General features: G+C 39.4%; 1 protein-coding gene and 1 pseudogene across 3 annotated transcripts in view; one reads left to right on the top strand and one right to left on the bottom strand.

Annotated features, from left to right (window-relative positions):
• Nucleotides 1-6,777, bottom strand: part of LOC103296757 (protein SDA1 homolog) — a 12,952-nt pseudogene extending 6,175 nt beyond the window's left edge.
• Nucleotides 1-7,003, top strand: part of ADIPOR2 (adiponectin receptor 2) — an 80,053-nt gene that overhangs the window by 12,817 nt on the left and 60,233 nt on the right. The window lies entirely within an intron of this gene.

Here is a 7,003-nt window from a genome sequence, read left to right as displayed (position 1 = left end):
AGTCGGACATCCCTCCAGGGGTCCCAGATTGGAGAGGGTACAGGCTGGGCTGAGGGACAACCCCCCTCCGTGCACAAATTTCGTGCACCAGGCCTCTAGTATATTTATAAGCAGGTCATAATATTGTTTTGCATATTTAAAACTTTATGTAGACACTTTTCTGCCTATTCTGTAATTTATTTTTTTATGAAACATGTTTTTTAGTTTCATAGGAAGTTGATATTTTATTAACATTTTGACCCACAAAAATGGCTGTTTTCATGTGGTTCAACCTGATTATAGTCATCACGTTTATCTGCTGTATAGTTATATTATTATTAGAAAACCAGTTTAAATTTATTTTCATGTTGATAGGTGTGTAGGTTGTTTATTGTTTCTCCTGTTTTAAAAACAATGCTACTGTTAAAATTCTAAATAGGAAAGTATTAGGTTGTACTGCAGGTAATAAGGATACATGTTTTGTGAAATTTTCATAGCAGCAAGTTTTTTGGAAATAAAGTGTTTATTGAACCAAATATTAGTTGGAAAAGGACAGGTCCTGCGATGTGCAATCTAAACCATCAGCAGCAGGAGCTAGATGAAGAAGGCAACATGTCCTCTGTCCTGAGTAGATGGCCTCTTTTAAATACAGGGGTGGGAAAAAGCAGGTTTATAGTTAATACAATGCACATATTTAAGATCTTGGGCAAGTTTTTCAAACTGCATGTTGGGAGCCATTAATGGGTTGGGAAATCAGGTTAGGAATTTAAATAGGATGGAAAAGTATCAGGTTATATTGCAGGCAGTAAGGATAAATGTTTTGTGCAGTGTGTGTGTGTGTGTGTGTATGTATGTGTGTGTGTGTGTGTGTGTACAAAATTTGAAATGAAGTCCTCTAAGGTAAATTACTTAGAGGTGGAATTATTGGGTTGGAGGTTATGGAGAAATTGCCAAATTGCTCTCCAAAATTGTCCCTATTTTGCATTTTTTTCTCATTAAAATGTGAGAATTTGCTCTTTCCAAATTCTTATCCATGGCACGGTCAGATTTTTTTACATGTTTACAAATCAGATAATTGTGAAATGATACCAAATAGTGTAATTTTTTTTAATTAATTATGAGATTGAGCATGTTTTCAAATGTTGTGTAACTATTCAGGTTTTCTTGAATGGCTGTTCTCTCTCCCCTCCCAATTGGGTATGGATTTTAGGAGTTTTATATTCTGGTTATGTCTGTTAAGTGAATTGCAAATATCTTCTCCTAGTCTCTGTGTCTTGTTAATTTTTTTCGTGTTTCTTTCTAAAAGTTTTAGACTTTTTTTTTTACATTTAAGTCTTGATTCTGCCTGATGTTTTTTTTTTTTATATGATGTGAGGCAGGGATCTAATTTAATTTAAAAATATAATTTTATTGATTTCAGAAGGGAGAGGGAGAGAGTGATAGAAACATCAGTGAGGAGAGAGAATCATTGATCAGCTGCCTCCTGCCTGTCCCACACTGGGGATGAAGCCCGCAATCAGGGCATGTGCCCTGACCAGGAATCGAACTGTGATCTCCTGGTTCATAGGTAGATGCTCAACCGCTGAGCAATACAGCCAGGCAAATTAAATTTTTAAATATTTTTTATATTTCTGTTAATATTTTAATACTTTTGTTAATTAATATTAATAATTTCTGTTAATATTTAATATTTGTTTTTATATGCCTATGCATGTAACTTGTTGTAAATCTTTTAAGTAGTTTCAGTTCAGTACACTAACAGCCTTTTTTAAAAAAAATTTCACTTGAGGATATACTTCCATTGATATTTTAGAGAGAGTGGAAGGGAGGGAGGAAGGGGGGAGAGAGAGAAAGAGGGAGGGAGAGAGAGAGAGAGAATGAAACATCGATGTGTGAGAGACACATCCATTGGTTGCCTCCCAAACACACACTAACCCAGACCAGGGATCGAGCCTGAACCATGGTACGTGCCCTTGACCAGGAACCGAACCAGAGACCCTTTTATATGCAGGGCAGTGCTCAAACCACTGCAAAACAGGCTAGGACAGCCTTTTTTTCTTTCATCAGGCTGCTTCACATGTTCAGGTTTATGACTTCTGGACCAGGGTAATGTGATTGGTTGATTACTTGATCCAGAACTAGAACCCAGAATGTACATAGAGAGCATACAGGAGGTGGGCAAAAATACATTTACAGTTGTGAGTATGTGAAACACAGAGTTTATGCTTGTATTATATATTTTTCCATACGAACCTGTAAACCTACTTTTGCCCACTCCTGTACAGTGGAACCTCAGTTCTTGAACTTAATTCATTACAGAAGGCTGTTCAAGAAGCGATTTGTTAAAAAACTGAATCATTTTTTCCCATTAGAAGTAATGTAAGTTGAATTAATCTGTTTCAGACCCCCAGATGATTCTGTTTTAACCTTTCTTTTATACAGGTCATGTCTAATGTACTGTTTAATCTATGAATAACGCTTCTTTTCTTAAATTTATCCAACCACCCACTACTAGCCTTAAATGAATCACTTTGAACACTTGGTCCACAGGTGTCTTTCCGGTCTGTATGCAGCATCTTTGTTTGCTCATATATCACTGCCTGGGAAATGGCTGTCACTGGCTAACTGCTTTTCATTTATCCAAATCAACAATAGTTTTTCTACCTCTTCAGTAGTCTGTGATCATTATTTCTTTCACACCCTGAGCAACATTAGCACTAAAGATTATAACTATTTACACATTATATCACAGTTTAGCTGATCCTGATGTATTGATGGCTTCTTTTATGTTTTAAAATTGTGCTAATTGTTGATTTAGCCGCCAACAAAAGCATTTTCTCCTTTGTTTGTTGCCAGAGAGACCCTTTTTGTCATGCTGAGGTATCAGCTTGAAAGGGTTGTCAGTTTGAAAACCAAAGTTTGATTCCACAACCCATTTTTGCCTGTGACCAAGTTGGCCTAGAACTGAATTGGAGATGTTGGAGAAAGAGGTTTGATTGTGTTTTCTAGACCTCACCCAAAAGTCATTTCTCTCAGTCACTTTTTAAATTGAATCTGGCTTGCAAACAGTTTGGGGATATATTTTTATGAGGAAAACAAGATTGCTGTTTTGTTGTTTTTTTCTTGCATTGCTGGTTAATATCCACAGACTTTGGAAACTAGATAAGCATGTTTTGGATTGACATTTTGATAGTTGAAACTTCAGAATACTTAATTGTATTTAGTCATCCAGTTGCTATTGTCATATATATGTCCTGATGTTTGAGACTTTTAAAAAATATATTTTTACTGATTTCAGAGAGAAAGGGAGAGGGAGAGAGAGATAGAAACATCAATGATGAGAATCATTGATCTGCTGCCTCCTGCATGCCCCCTGCTGTGGATGGAGCCCGCTGGGCATGTGCCCTGACCAGGAATTGAACTGTGACCTCCTGGTTCATAGGTCAGTGCTCAACCACTGAGCCATGCCAGCCAGGCAAGACTTTTAATTTTGAGTTTAGGAGAATTATGTATATAAGCTTGAGCCTTAACTGTCTTAAATGTTTGTTAGAAACCGCTATAAATCATTTAGTTTAAGAATGAAAACTTTGCCCTGGCCAGTGTGGCTCAGTTAGTTTGGCGTCGTCCCGAACACTGAGAGAGTGCTGGTTCAATTCTCGGTCAGGGCACAAGCCTGGGTTGCTGGCTTCCATCCCTGGTAGGAGGCACGCAGGGAGCAGTTGATTGATGTTTTGCTCTCACATTGATGTTTCTCTCTCTTCTCTCTTTAACAATCATAATACATAATAAAAGTATTTAGAAAAAAGAATGAAGACTATTTTTCTTCCCACTTGAAAGGGTTTTTATTGCATTTTTAATCTGAGGCCTGTAGATATATATTTTTGTGAGGCCTGTAGATATATATTTTAGGTTTTTCTTTTTTTCTTCCTATTTCTTTCATATTGGCAGTTAGTAAAAGTGAGCAATATTGAGAAAGATTGTAGATGCAAGTTTTATTTCTAGATTTCTGATTGTGATATTGAGAAAGGGAACTATTTCCTTGAAGTCTCCTTCTGTAACATTATAAAAAAAGACACAAAAAAATAAACTTGTATTCTAGTGTTACAGAATTTACCAGGCGACCGAAAAAATACACAGGAGTACCGGAGGCACAGGAAAAACCCATTTATTTCCAGATATTTCATGTGTACCAGTACAGTGACCCAGGGGAGTCTGTTTCTCTCCAAATCCTGAGCCCCCCAATATGGTGGAAGCTTTCCCTTTATACCCCTTTAGTTTCTTTGTCCCCCAAATATGGATCATACTTCTGGACCTTTTGCAGGCTTTGCAAAAAACCCTATGTACTGGGATGGGGGCAGTGGGACCACATCTCAAGGCCTGGCCTGGTGCCAGCACAGATAACTCCATCTGGGGATGGTTTATGGCCTCTCTAAAATTGGAGTAGTATTTTGGGTAAACAGATCTTGCAGGACCAGATAATTAAAGGGGCAGTGACTAGATTCAGATTGCTAGGCCCCCCCAAATGTCTCATTTTCCCCATCACTAGAGCAGCAGTTGACAACCTTTCAGACCTCACGGACCACCACTTGACGACCACTGTTGTAGAGGATCTTATACGGGATGAGATAGGACCCTGAATGGTTGTTACTTACTTATGAGACGGGTTCTTTACTAAAGTAGGGTTTTGATTTTGCCTCAGAGGTTCACTCTACAGGTCAGATATTTTACCTGGACAGATTTTATTTATGAAATAGTTGGAACAATAGTGTGGTTATATGGTATTATATTACAGACTAGAGGTCCCATACATGAAAATTCATGCACTGGAGGGGGGGTCCCTCAGCCCAGTCTGCCCCCTCTCAGTCTGGGAGCCCTCAGGGACGGGAGGCGACCCGGTGATCAGGGTAAGGCGACGCCCCCATCACATCTCTGCTGCTGCCACTCAGGCAGCTCTGGGCGGCTGTGCAGCCGCTATCCAAGACTTGCCTGCGCCTTGGGCGTCTGCTGGGTAGCCGCCATCTGAGGCTTGCCTGCGCCTCGGGCTGGCCCTGGGCAGCTGGGCAGCCGCCATCCAAGGCTTGCCTGCACCTCGGGCCGGCCCTGGGCGGTTGAGGGGACTGGGGGACTCTGGAGACAGGTGCGCGGAGTGGCCGTGCCGTGCACCTGCCGCTCTGGCAGGGCTGAGGGGACTGGGTGCCGCCATCTTGTGGCTGTGGGTGCCACCATCTTTGTGAGGGCGTGACTGTCAATTAGCATATTCTCTCTTTATTAGATAGGATGACTTATTAAATTTAATTACTTTTTTTTCCAAATGTAAGCAGAAGTTTATTTAAAAAGTCAAAGAGGTAGAAGAAAGGGGCTGTAGAAGAAATGGGTTCAGGAAATCAGTTAGATGCAAAAAGAAAGGCCCTTGGAGCTTAGGAGAAAAAGAGAATGGTCTAGGTCAGTGGTCGGCAAACTGTGGCTCGAGAGCCGCTGTTTGCCGCTCTGTTGACTAATGAGTTTGCTGTTTGCTGCTCTGTTGACTAATGAGTTTGCCGACCACTGCCTTAGGGAAAAATTTAAAAAACATTTTAATAATGTACTAATGTCTTTAACCTGAAGTCAAAACTTCTGGTTAAGGGTAATTAATGCCTTATGCAGTGTTTGGCAAACTCATTAGTCAACAGAGCGGCAAACTGTGGTTTGTGAGCCGCATGTGGCTCTCGAGCTGCAGTTTGCCGACCACTGGTCTAGGTAAAGTCCCTGGGGGGAAGAAGAGGGGGACTGGGAAGGCTAGGGTGTGCTCCAGAAAGGGAGAGCACCTATTTGCATATTTTACGTATTTTGGTTCAGTGTATAACAATTTATATATCCTGGACTTCTCAAGATTTCTCTGACTATAACACTCAGGACTGTTGTTTCTGTAATGTACATATGCATTTTTATGTACTATTTTTCATTTCAGAAACAATATTCAGGGTTACTATAGATCTGGGAAATGGAAACCACCATTTGTAGTATGGCTATAAGAGTTGGATAAAGATTTTTATTTTATTTAAAAAATTTTATTTTGACTTTTGAGAGAGAGAGAGAGAGAGAGAGAGAGAGAGAGAGAGAGAGAGAGAGAGAGGTTTGTTGTTCCACTTATTTATGCATTCATTGGTTGATTCTTGTATATCCCGTGACTGGGTGGGGATCGAAGTCACAACTGTGATGCATCTGGACAACAAAGCTATCTGGCCAGGACCAAGACTTTTCCTTTAAAAGTGTTTTTTTTTTAGCTCTTACTCTGACCAGTGGCTACAATGCACTATTGTGTCTTTAATGAAGCTCTATAAGTATGGTCTTTGGAATTAGAGATACAGATTTGACTTCAGGATCTTTTACTTAAGTTTGTCTTTGATGAGTTACTTGATCTCTAGTCTTAGTTTCTTTATCTGAAAAATGAGACCCCTTTTCATGAGGATTGTTGGAGGATTAAATGAGATGTTTAAAAGGCCAACTACTTGGTCTGGTTCAAAGTTGGCTTCAGTAAGTGTTAAGTAGCAGTTTACCTCCCTTGAAAGAGATAACATGACTAGGAAAAATGGAACCACTTAACTTTTGTGGGAGGTAGTGTTGTGTAATTAGAGAGGGCCCAAGCTGGGCAGTTCTTATTTTTCTCTATTTTCTAATTCGTGTAACCATGGGGAAAATTATCTAGACAGTCTCACCCTTAGTTTTCTTATTTGTAAATAAAGATAATGCTATCTATGTAACCGGCAGGGTTTTAAAGTTGAAGGAGAAAACTATAAAAGCTTACCTTATCTGGCACATGGTAGCAGCTAAAATTAGCCTCTAAATTTTTTTTTGGTAATAGTAAATAATATTATGCTCTGAAGTGGTCTCAAGAAGGACTTTTGGTTGGAGAAACCAGAATGGTTATGAATTAGTTTGTTTACTTTTACTTGGAGAGAATAAACATGAGGGAAAATTCATTGAAGGAAGACTCCTTTTAGGAGGCTACTATTATTTGGCCAAAGTAAAAATAATATTATGGTTG

This window comes from Eptesicus fuscus, chromosome 7 (genome assembly GCF_027574615.1).
Source record: "Eptesicus fuscus isolate TK198812 chromosome 7, DD_ASM_mEF_20220401, whole genome shotgun sequence".
Lineage (NCBI taxonomy): Eukaryota > Metazoa > Chordata > Mammalia > Chiroptera > Vespertilionidae > Eptesicus > Eptesicus fuscus.
The sequence above is the reverse complement of the archived record's forward strand: the minus strand, read 5'-3'. Positions and strand labels throughout refer to the sequence as shown.